General features: G+C 30.0%; 1 protein-coding gene across 6 annotated transcripts in view; it reads right to left on the bottom strand.

Annotated features, from left to right (window-relative positions):
* LOC143054828 (adhesion G protein-coupled receptor L2-like) overlaps positions 1-13,698 on the bottom strand; it is a 60,558-nt gene that overhangs the window by 44,272 nt on the left and 2,588 nt on the right. For 5 of the 6 annotated variants that reach the window (XM_076227912.1, XM_076227922.1, XM_076227881.1 and 2 more), the window contains exons 2-3: positions 12,617-12,710; positions 10,645-10,779 (exon numbers count right to left, since the gene is read on the bottom strand). The gene's annotated coding sequence lies outside the window, so the exon portion shown is untranslated. Of the gene's footprint in view, positions 1-10,474; positions 10,620-10,644; positions 10,780-12,616; positions 12,711-13,698 lie in introns of those variants that run through there. The other variant, XM_076227882.1, reaches the window with a different exon arrangement.

Below are 13,698 nucleotides of genomic sequence, written 5' to 3'. Positions count from 1 at the left end.
TTTTAAAGATTAAGAGGACATGGTTAAAATCTAATTTTGTCCAATTTTGGGTAAGTTAATTGTTGGTGGTATGCAGCGGTATTCCGCATTCACATTGCATACATTTTCTATTACATTTTAGACTTAATGTCTGACATATAAAACTTTTTTAAAATCCTACTTGTACTCCTAAGTTAGCATATAATCTGATTTCAAACTGTTTTCAAGTATAATTCTGTTTGAGAAATGTAATATTATTAAAATGTACATGAAAAAATGTACTTCTAACAGTCAAAGGTATTCAGATTTGAAATTACATGTAATTCTAATCATTCCAATCATTTTGATTATAAGATTTGATTTGAAAATCTGAATGACATTGTTTAATAAAAATCAGAAATGGAGTCCTACAATTATTTTAAACAATCTTTACAAGATTTTAAAACTTGGTAATTTTATCTTTAATGGTAAAGTCTTAGAATGTCTGTGTCTGCGTTCTCCATTTTATTTTCATCCTCATAAATATTTCTACTTTCAATACCACAAAATGTTGTTTCCTTCTAAACAATTGTTCTTTTTTGTCTCACCATTTTTATTTTATCATTTTGAGGAAGCAAATGAAATCAGTATAAATGTAGATGTCATACAAAAACAACTATAAGTAACTGCTTCTAAATTTAAATTTGAACACCTTTCAATTAACACACAAGATTGACAAGAAATGTTTATTCTTCATAGAAAAGACTTTGCAAGGTAAGAAGGTACACAGAAACTAGGTAACCAGTATAACTAATTTGAAGATTATAACAACATATAAAAGTATCCCGGACCCATAATCAGAGCTTAATGTTTATATAATTACATTAGATGTATATTTCATTATGATACTTTATTCTGATTGGCTAACTGCACATCACGTGATATTCCGTAAGCAATTGCATTGCTCAATAAAACTTTTCATTCATGATAACAGTGGTCCCACAATAAAGTGCACAGGTGAATTAAATAAAACAATAATAAAATTCGGGTTTTCATGATCATTGCTAAAAAAATGTAATTATAAGTATTGAATGCTTCTTTTTGTAACTTCATAGGGTTGTAAAAGCGTTGACTGTGCGCACATTTTTAGTATGAAGCGCTTCCGTGCTTCATACAAAATGTACTTCGTCCAACGCTTTTACAACCCTATGAAGTTACAAAAAGAAGCATTCAATACTTAAATGATAAACTTTTTTGTATGTAAACTTTTTATCCTGTATACACAAATAAATCCCTTTACTATCTGTCTAGCTTCAAATATATATTGATTATCAGTAGTAAATATTTTTCAGATTGAAACATCTCACACGGCGTCAGTGTTATTTTTCTAACAGATCGACCTCCTTTAATAGCTATTGACCACCATACAGCATAACTTATCCTTTTATAAAACCCTCAAAGAAACATGCTAATGCATACATAATATGAAAGAACGAATACATATTGATTAGGAAACACGTTTTTGGTATTAATCCTATTCATATAAATATCTAAACATTTGTATACATTTAACATGAAGTATCTACATGAAGTATCTACATGAAGTATCTACATTTCCATTGTAATAAATTCTCTAAATTCTAATTTAGATGAAACTACTGATAGAGTACAACCTGGTATGTGAACTGTAAGCTATATATAATGTCAATGACACACACATGAATTAAAAAAAAATGCAGGGCATGAGAACATAAAATAGCAAACCAACAACAAAAACAAATATGACACCATCATACTTTGGACAGGCACAGAAAACAAACACCATAAAGGGCTACTGCATGAGGGTAGTAATGCCCTTTACCGTCAGGTGTCAAACGGTCAATTTTGGCTACTGTTAGTTTAAAATTGGTTAATATTTTACCGCAGTTCGTCAAAATATCCTTATTGTGATGCATCAGAGGTCTAAAATATTTATCATTACCGTTATTTTGGGAAAAATTTAACCTGATTCTTCAAAATAAGTCAATTCAAAAGAAAGTGTACATTTTATCGTCATGCATAAAAAAATACTGTTAACGTCTTTTGGCAAGAATTTTTACCATATTCGTCATGAAGGTACCCCCATTACTTCCCTCCTGTATGTGCTACAATATGCATTATAAAGCATTATATATTATAGTTATCAAAAGTACCAGGATTATAATTTAGTACGCCAGACACGCGTTTCGTCTACATAAGACTCATCAGTGATGCTCATATCAAAATAGTTATAAAGCCAAACAAGTACAAAGTTGAAGAGCATTGAGGATCTAAAATTCCAAAAAGTTGTGCCAAATACGGCTAAGGTAATCTGTTCCTGGGACAAGAAAATCCTTTGTTTTTCGAAAAATTCAAAGTTTTGTAAACAGGAAATTCATAAAAATGACCACATAATTGATATTCATGTCAACACCTAAGTGCTGACTACTAGGCTGGTGATACCCTCGGGGACGAAACGTCCACCAGCAATTATATCTATGGTAAATTAAATTTTGTTGATTTTGACAGTTCTTATCCTTACTGTGTTACATATTATGGTCTCAACTCCTCAAAACTTACATCTTAACAAATAAGGTACCAAGTGAAAGAGTGATGTACCAATAAGACCAAACAATAGCATGTACAAAACCTAAAGATCATGTCAGTTTTTGGCCAATCTCTTGGTAAATTTTGTTCTACATTATTTCCACAGATCAGACTCAAAGGTTTAAGACACCTAAAAACAAGTTCCATATTTGTCTGACTTAAAATGTCCTCCTCTTGAGATAATATTTAATCAAGAGCCTATTAGCATTCCTTTGATTTCTGATTCTTGGATACTTGCCAATATTACATTCTAAAGGTCTCATATTGATGGTTATTTAAGTGCAACATCTGAGTGAAAGGATAATATTTAAGTCAAGCTTTCCCCTGTTTCTATTTTATTTTACATATTTTCATACTAAAGATGAGAGATGATGTAAATTTATGATGGTGTTAATTAACTATTACTTAATATGTTACAGTCAAGCATAATCAAAGGGACATAACTCTACAGCTTTTAATTAAAATTGTAAAATTGGTACCTTTAATGTTGTTTTTATTAGAGCTCATCAAATGTGAAGCAATTACAAAGGCTTAATAATCATTAAACAACTGCTCTTTAAAGTTTCAGTTCCAAAAGAATTTACATAAATTATGTAATCACAAAAATAAGTGCATTTATATAAAACAAAGGTTACATAGATGACTTATGTCCCCTGGCTGGTAAACAACATTTGAATAATTAAAACTATTACTGCACTCAATACATTATCACATTTGTGTTGATAAATGACTATGGCAAATGTTATTAAACATTTACAGTCAAAGCCTTTTAAGATACCTTTATACCCACGGATGATTAATAAACTTTAACTATTTTTACATAACTAATAATAATAATAATAAGGTTGTTAGTTTTCTCGTTTGAATTGTTTTACATTGTCATTTCAGGGCCTTTTATAGCTGAGTATGCAGTATGGGCTTTGCTCATTGTTGAAGGCTGTATGGTGAACTAAAGTTGTTAATTTCTGTGTCATTTTGATCTCGGGTGGAGAGTTGTCTCATTGGCAATCATACTACGTTCTCTTTTTATTCTATATATATATATCATTGTAAAAGTAACTCAGATTTAAAACTAGATATTTTACATTCACATTGAGAGGAGAAATGAATGGGAAAGGAGGGTTAAGGTTCACTGACCACCTTATGGAGCTTCATATATGATAAATGCAAAGACTTTTTACAAGTGTTGGCTTATCCCGATGGACCCCTCTCTTTCTAAATCCTTTATTTGCACTGGATACTTGCTTTATTGCTTCCACTTATATACTGTATATTATGCAGTTAACAAAGCAAGGTGTGTGCAATGCAACTTCTAATTATTTTTAGTTCTAATTTTGTAAGATTCCTCAGGTTATAAAAAAAAACATGACAAAATGTATTCCTGCCTTTTTCCAAGGTTGAGTTTTATCAGATTACCTTTTTTATTTTACATTAAGATTTTGGGCTTCTACAGCAACACCTACATTAATTATGCCAACAAACCTAGTGTGTGGTACAAAAAAACCTTTTGACTTCTATTGCCTTTATTAATCCTTTCACCATAATCTCTTTTATACTGAGTACGGTCATATTAAATTGTCGTTAGTAAAATCTGATACTCGAATGGACACTCGACCTTATAGGATATTTACATGATAACAATGTCCAGATAACTAATGGCGTGTAATAATCTCTCAACCCACGGGAGAACGTAATTAATAGGCAAAAGCCATCGATTATCAATTTCGCAGGTAATATTAAGTATAAGGTATCATGCTTAAAATGACAGAAAAAATTGGTGGTCATTATTTAACTAAGCTAATATTGATGTCTTTCTGCTAATATCACAAAGCTGTATCCTGTCATTCAGCATCTAATTTGATGACAAATCTAAGGCCATATTTGTACTGATATTGTCGAGTTATTCAATTAATTCCATTCCTGTAACATAAATTGGAAGCACATTATCTGTCCTTTAATAGCATTTGCACGGTGTAAAGTGCTATTAACGGCTCCCCACTACTACGTTATTATAATATAATATCAATGTTTAGCTTTGTGCACTTTTTAGAATCCATTAGGGAAATTTAATTCAATATCATAGATGTGATAACAGCCAATGCTGACCATTAATGCTGACCAATGGTCAGCAATTGTCTGCATTTTATCCCAATTTCAAGATCTTTTATGGCCTAAAAATTGACATTTGAGTGTTATGATACGTTTTTATGTTCCAAATTTATCAGAAATAAATACTAAATTCACTAAAATATCCATAGGTATGGTTGTGTCTTTTATTTCATCTCCATTTGAAAATAATTATGAGCATTGTATTAAAAATATGAGAGAATAATATCAAATGTTAATTGTGTAACAATATTCATATACAGATAACAGAATATTTTGCAATTTGAGTTCTTTTCTTTCAAATTTTTATAAATTCTCATGACTTAAAATTTGAATTGGCTGAATTAAAAAATTTGAGGAAGCTATATACATATAATTTTAATACAAATACCAAACATTTTTAATATTTAGTAATTATAGGATGGTTCTTACCTTACTTAGTACAAAATGTCCAAATGATATAACAACATAATCCCCTAACTCAAAATATCAATATCCATCAATTAATTAAGCAGAAAAAGTCTCCATACCACCTGATAAAATGTCTTTTAATCTTATTTAAACCAATACCACACCACTGCTGAGGTATTAGCATATTTTAATGAAGTATTGCTTCACAACACTGAATGCCTATAGATTCCGTTTGAAAAGATTCATATACTCTATAATTACATTATATATCGTAATTATTTTGCACTTCCACAAAGGGGTGACTTGTTACCCACAGGGTATAGTCCTATTGTCTGATGGCTGGGTAGTACATATCAATAATACTGTGATAAACAGAAGCATAAATGTCCTAAAGTGCAAAATATAGTAGACACAGAACTACAGGGGATTTACAAAATGTGATTTGAAGATATTGTACCTTTTCAATAAATGTGTCAAAATTTAGCTTAAAATATAAATTACTTTAATTTTCAAGCCTCTAAAATAATTCACAAGAAAAGTATGAAAATTCCCATGGTAGTTAATGTTGCTGAACTGGTAAAATAATTATTCACTTGCTATAAAAGATAGATCTCAAACAAAATTCCAACAACTTAGATTCAAGTGTTTTTTTTAAGTAAAAAAAATGAAAGCTGCAAGAAAAATGACCAATGTTGTTGTCAATTATATCAAAATCTTGGACAATCATTTTCCATGTACTGTAGATTATTTTAATAAGGCAATATTAAGGCTGGTAGAAAATCTTTATATAGTTCATATGAAACCTTTCCAACTCACTGCTCTTCCATCATAATTATGACTGACAGTCTTAAACCCTACCGTCTATGCTTCTTCACGAGGATGTCCAAATAAGTAACTCAATATTTTAGCTTTGAAAAAAAAAATCATCAGCTCTTGCTTCAAAGAATTTTCATGAAAAGATTTTTTGTTTTTGCCACCAAGTGCATTATATTTGTATCTCTATGAAATTTAATCTGTCTAAAAATTTCTTTGGAAATAGAAGCTTGCTGACTGAATTATGTTAAATAATTAATGTTCATATCTAATTTCTTACGCAAATAAGACCTAAATTTAAAACAACAATATCTTTGTTGTGACTTATGCAGCTCGGTTAAAACCTGTTGTGATAATGTATCTCATAACAGAACAATGATATTGTAGTTCCATGAATTGATAAATCATTTTCTTCATTAATCCAAATCCAAGGTAACATAGGATGTATTTTCTAGAAATACCCTGAGGGTTGAACTTTTCATTGATTCTTTTTCATTCAAACAACTATGTTCAATTTGGTTGGCAATCTTTAGTTTACAAGTCTCACTGGGAAGCCATACTGCTTAAAATCAGCAGTTTATACGATTTAATGACAGCTTCTGACTAGGTTCTATCCAATTAAATATCAACTCTCAAATTGTCAGCCAGCTTATACACTAAATGGATTTGTATTTCAAATTTAAACCATTTTCATATTCCTTAAAGGCCAATAAACTCTTATTTTTGTATTTTAAGCAAAACTGTTATCATTTATACTGCATTTATGCATTGATGGCATGGAATTTTAGCAGAATATAGAATTTTACATTTCAGTCATTTGAACTATAAGCAACTTTGTATGCTGTTGCAAAAAAACATCAAATGTGTGTTTTAAAACAGCTCATTATGCAGAGTATAGACAGTTGCTGAGGGTTTTTATAACATGATTTGTTTTTCATTATTCTCAATAAGGAAATTTGTATTTGATGTCATATGAGTTATCCAATAAAAAAAAACAATATTCTATGACAGATTTATATGAATTTATAATTAGTTATACTGTGGTTGTGTATGTAAATCTTTTTTTCTTGCTAATAACATAATTTTTTACTTTTACATAATATCAGATTAATCAAGTTTAAAATTTTACATGTAACTAGAGCAATGATAAAGAAATAGGTCAACTTTCATTCATAAAACAACATAGTATCAAAAAGATGCCACATAGTTATGTAGGTAGAATGACAATATATATCTGTGCAACCTTGTTACATTTGATCATTTAAAGTGAACAACTAATTCCCCATCCCTATAATCCTATAATAAATATATTCACAATCAATATCAATGTCAATGTTCCCACACAACCGCAAAACAAGACACAAACCTTATACAGATAAATTACTCTCAAACGGTCCGTCATTTGTCCACATTTGATTCATATAACAAAGTGCAAAAAGTGCTTTTACATAATAATGCATTTTAAATGACTTCTTGCTCTCCTTGGCAAATATGTGTACTTCATGCACTCTTATTGTCTAATGTATTAATCTGTCTAGAGGGTGTGTTCTGCACTTTTGAGATTATAAAGGTTTTGGTCTAAGGAAAATTTGAATTAAAAGTCATTATTAAGTCAAAAACATGACAACCCTGTATCAGACCACAAACCAATATAGATATAATAACTTTGGTTTTAAGCTGAGGTTTTAAGAAGGCAAAAAATAGTTTTAATATTTAAATGGTTATTTTTGGCAAAGTATTTTTTTCCCCTAAATTTTAAGCATATATTTACAAGTATATTAATCATCACCTTAAATTAACTATTTCTTATTCAATTAAAATATGATTGTCATATAATGCATCCAATCTGAAAATATCATTCTATGTAAAAGTATGACAAACAAGAAAAGGAAAATATTTTTGATTTAATAGACAATTTTTCTCATCAAAATAAAAAATTTCCAATATTACAGGGGATAAATCTATGATATTATATTCTCTAGTTCTTCTCACCACGTTGTCTGTCAGATATCAGTATTCATGTTTTGAAATATGTCTTCAATAATTATTTTGGTCTTACAAATTCTTGCATTTAAAGAAACACTACAAAAAAAATGTATTATGTGCACATACATGAGCACTATTATGATATTATTACGTAAGTATTTCTGTATTGGCCTTGTTATTGGTCCGAGGCTTGCTGTATTGGCCTGAGGCGAAGCCGAAGGCCAATACAGCTGGCCGAGGACCAATAACAAGGCCAATACAGAAATACACGTAATAATATCTTTATTAATTAACTACAGTGTTACAATATTTTTTTAATATCATTTCAAGAGATAAATATTTTTACCTTGAAGTGGAACTATCCAAATCTCAGTTTGTTTCTTTGTATTAGATGCAATACATAATGATCTGGTGCTGTTTCCAGGTGTCTTCAGCATTTTCTCATCTGATGAATTTTTCTACCCTTTTCAGTCACTATAAAGTGTTACAACTTAAATTTAGACGCAACACATAAATAGTAATTGGAAAGGTACTGCCATTGCATGTGTTATGCAGAAACTAATTTAAAATCGATGTGTACAATCGTGAAATTATGAGGTCGTCAAGAAATGAACTTTTGTGATAATCTACTCGTTCCCCAAACCTGAAATAGTTCTATCGTCTGCTTTCAAAATACCTTTTAAATGAATGTAACCGTCTTTAGCCTGAAATGTATGCCATTCTGACATTTTCAGCATGTTTAAGATCACTAAATGACAACTGCGTCTTCAAAACAACTGTTTACTTTCAGTTTGTGTTTATCGTGACTTTCGATGTAAAATCTAGAGACGTTCCGAATTCCTGCACTTGTGTCAACTCGGCCAATATAGAATAACTCGGCCAATACAGAAAAAAATCTGTATTGGCCGAGTTATTCTGTATTGGCCTAGTTTACACATTATATTGCATAGGCAGTTTTCATCATATTAAGTCCAATAACAGTGTAGTTAATTAATAAAGGGAACTATATTTCAGTGCAGTGAATACATTTAGTAGCTAACCTGTTGTGTTGTTAGGGAGGCCAGTGCCTTAAGAAAGATTTAGAACAAGTTCCAATCTTTCCAAAAATTGTATTCTTTCACCAGTCATTTGTCTTTCTGTTCTATTCCCTTTTTTAAAGAAGAAGCTAAGTATTTGTTTATTTAAATTGAAATCAAAGAAAAATGGTTCTTCACCAACACATGTATGTACCGAAATAGATTATATCTGCACTACAAGTTTGTAATTTCTAAAACTTTTGAATAAAGAAGTTTAAGAGGGTAGGTATATGTTTCATTTACCTATATCATCATATAATTCAGTTAAAATGTCACAACTTAAACTTTGTGTGCAACTATCACCTATATTGCCGTCCATGAGACCCACACATATTGTTTGCAAAGTTTTTTTTAATGAATTTGAAAATTCTTTTAAACAGGTGTAAAATTAGAAACATTGAATACAATGGATACCTGATATTTTAAATAACCATTAGCAGTTATGGTACATGATGACATGGAAAACTCTAATCAGTTCCAAAACTATACAATGACAAATCTACTTTACATAAATTGTGACCTGACCTTCAACCTTACAACATGCTCTCAATCTTACTTTATCTTTTGTCAATACAGTCTGTGTATAGTATTTGTTTAAAGCTTTATATTGGTAGGGTAAGGGAAACACTGGTTGGCATATTAATCAGACATGAAATAATGCAGAAAGCTTTCTTTCTTGGCGATTATGGTTATCAATATATTTTCAAGCTATGGACTGATTAAGATCCTCCCTTTTTAAACCACATCCTCGCTTTAATTCTCTCTTAATCTTGTGAACAGGTCCAGTAATATAAGCTAGATTTGGAATCAGACACTGACAATCTGCTTAGAAGTAATAAGAAGGTTTAAAAGCAGTGACATTTATAATTGGAGTTACAAATGTATTACAAAACTGACTTTTTCCATTTTTTGTGTGAAAAGATAAGTGAAGTCATAATTATTATAAAAACTCATTTCATGGAAAGATAGAAAAAATTCTGCTCAAAAAAATATTTTTTAATTTTTGACATGCTACAGTTACTAGTAAAAATTTAATCAGACTGATGAAAAAACTCAAGAATGTAATTCACAGGCAACATATGGTTAGTCCTATAAAAGTTATTTTTATAGTTATATTCTTAATAATTGATTTTTTACCATACAGGACCATACAGTTAAATACCTGGTAGTCCTTTATAGCATTATTAGCATAAAAGTAATCTAAATTTAAAAATTTTACTTCCTCCACTTGACATGTTTTAATAATCATGATGGAATAAATCTGTGAACAAGACCCTTTTTTAAATTCAACAATATTTAGTGTTGATAAATACCAATTTTTACTATTTTCTAAACTTCTCAATGTCATTGAGGAAAAAAGTAGCAATGACATTGCTGTTTCTCACCTTAAAAAGTTTCAGAGTTTATTTACTTTGTGTACACTTGACCTTAATTAGAATTCATTTCTCTCAATAATCAAAACACATTTATTCATTGTACAAAAATATATAAACACTTACCCAACTATTTCAGTTAATAATTATATCCAAAATTATAGTAGTAAATTTCACAACACAACTGTTTTCTTTACATTCATAGTTAGGTGTAGGTGTTCCTGTTAAATTTACCTGTAATGAATCACCTATCGAAATTCTATCAATAAAACCCACAGGTAACAATTATCACGTACCTTGATTTCCTAATCCTTAGCCAATGGTCAGTCACTTCACGTCATTCATCAATAAAGATTAATTTTCCTGTGTTATTGTTGAAGGATAACTTCTTAAGTTGTAGTCTGTGAAAGTTCACCTGTCCAATTGTTTACCTGAAACATAAATGCGTAAATTAATAATGCATGCAGTCAAAATGATATGGTTCAATACACAAAATATTTACCCATGATAGGTAGAAACTATGTAAATATTTCAGACAGTAAATACATAAAATATCATTGGTACATTAAGGTGTGCTTTTTTGTCATCAAACAAAAGTATCAAGGCTAATAAATTCATAAAACAGACATTTTAATCATGTTTGACAACCAATTATAAATAATCTTTTTCTAAAGATAAACTGACCGCTTACAAAAATAGAACAAATGAAATTTTAAAATACCAGGATACTTGAGTATACAAATGTAGTCTCTCATAATTCATATCATTTGTCAATTTGAATTAGCAATTTGGTGTTCAACTGTTTATTTAATTTACAAACTGTTTCATGCTAAAATTGACTGATAAGTTAGGGGTTTCATTACCACAATTAACTTAAAACATCCCCTATATTCTTTCATACATATAAGTTGGCTTGAAAGTTTGGCTGTACCTGCACCAATCTGATTTTGATGGAAAATCAGATCCTAATTCTAAAGGTGATGTTGTTTATAGAGCTCATAATTTAAGAAATGACCCATACAAACTTATTGGTCTATGAATAAATTCAATCTGAAAATATCACATTTTCTTCTTGTAGTCAGATCTTTTAAAATTGTCTTATTGTACGATCATCATTAATTATAATTATATTGCTATCCAGTTATCAATACTTGTGGTCCTTCATCCGGACTTTGAAGTACCTTCCATCTACTATGAATACTCTTATCAAAATGTATGTACTGAAACAGATCTGGTAAGCAAAGCCCTTTCAAATTGATTTTACAGTTTGCTCTTATTTTGTGTTGTAACACTAATGTCCTAGGTTAAGGGAGGGTTCAAAGTTCACCAAAATGTTTCACCTCTCCACATTCTTCATTACATGTCCCAATTTAGGACCTTGTAATCCATTGGTTGTCATTGGTTACTCTTTACAATATTTTTCTTCATTTATTGTTATAGATATAAACATGAAGATGTTGCTTTACTCTTCAGAAGTGAATTGCTCATATTTTGTCTTTTTATAACCTCATAATAACTTACAATATTGAATGTGTTTTAAACATTGTTAACTGACAGAAATGGTCAGTGTTACCTAGGACTTAGAGCGCATTTGTTTCTAACCTAAACGATGTAAACGATTATGCGCTTAGTCGTTTAGTCCATTTGTTTCTTACATTTTTTGGTCAACGTCGACATCGTTCACATAAACGATGTACGCGCAACATAGTCGCGTAGTCGTTGATCGTTTATCGTTGAGACGTGTAAACGATAAATTTGTTTCTGCATCTGTCGTTTAAATAATTACGAGCGGTGTTGTTTTCGCAAAGTCCTGGTTATTTATTTCCCACACTTTTACCTGTTTGTTTACAGTGCGTGAATGCAATCTATTTCTGTCTGACTACATCGGGTCTATAAAGTGTATTAAACGATGTATTTGTTTCTAGCAGCCTAACGTTTACTAAACGATAGTCATCGATGACAAAATTTCGGGTTAGAAACAAATGCACTCTAAGACATATTGGTCCAAGGTGCAACGCAGCTTTAATAGGTGAATTTGCTCATCAAATCATTCTAACAGCAATAAAACAGCAGGCGTCACTAACAGAACAGAAACTAATGACCCTTACACAGCATCCATGTTTATCCCTTAGTATTTGTAGGGTTTGCTCGAATTTTTTTAATTTTTTTTGGAGTGTCTTGAGTTTTATTTACTCCTTGTAATATTTTTTTCAGAGAAAATTTTAGGTTGCTTGTGCATGTTCTGAGGTCATATGATTCAGAACCTACCAGAAAACCTTTTGATCAGATACAATTTAACAATTTAGAGAGGATGTAGATCTAAGCTATTTAACACAGAAACTTCATCTTTGTTCTTCGTATTCTGAAAAAAAAGAAATCATTTGTAAACAATTCTGAAAGCAATGGAAAGGCAGAATATTGAGATTTACGATAGGTTAGATAATGGTTTTTAAATAAGAATGATTCATCAGCTCATGCTCATCTATACAATGCTTTTTCAATGAAACTAATAGTTTAAAATCACCCTAATTAGACTTCATGTTGTATCAATATTTGTAAACAATTAACATGAAAAGTCACATTAAAATTACCTGCCAATAATGAAATATGAATTCCTGAAACTTGATACAGAATTAATACTTGTATTTTGAATTTTTAATGGATGCTTTGAAATTGAAGCCTCATCTGATGATTTACCGTTTAATCTATAATGATGAGGAAGTTTTTATATTTTAATGTACAATTCTAAATGTATCTTAAAAACTCATTCAAAACTTTATAGGAATATCAATAATGCCAAATTAGAATTAACAACAAATTTAAGCAGCATTATTATCTTTCATATTCTAGTATAAATTTAATCAATACACCAATGTTGACTTTAAAAACAATTTAATTTTTACTTGATTTAAATAAAATATTAAAGAATAACAAAGAACTTTTTTATCAAAATGGCCAGGTCTCAAAATAACATAGATTCATCTGTGTTCTTTTAAAAGACAATACAGACTGGGATGCAACAAAAGATTTTGGTTCTTTTATAATAATCATTTGTATAATATTACAATTGAATGTAATAAATGTTCTTTTTTCCAGTCCATATTTAGACTAGCTAATGTTCAATAGAAATACAAAGACACATGCTATTCTAATTCTCCTCTGCCATATTTGTTAAAGAGTTTAAAAAACATTCCACTCTAAAGTATAAGAGAACAAAGAATTAGGATCTCCTTACAGTATCTTTGATGAAATTTCCCTCTATTGATTGATAGGTGTTAAACACTTTAAGCACTGTTGTGCTATTTTTTAGCAATGAGTTTTTTTGATGGCGAAGGAACACTGAGTGCCCT

The sequence above is a fragment of the Mytilus galloprovincialis genome, chromosome 1, assembly GCF_965363235.1.
Source record: "Mytilus galloprovincialis chromosome 1, xbMytGall1.hap1.1, whole genome shotgun sequence".
NCBI classification, from domain to species: domain Eukaryota; kingdom Metazoa; phylum Mollusca; class Bivalvia; order Mytilida; family Mytilidae; genus Mytilus; species Mytilus galloprovincialis.
This window is presented reverse-complemented; position numbering and strand designations above follow the sequence as displayed.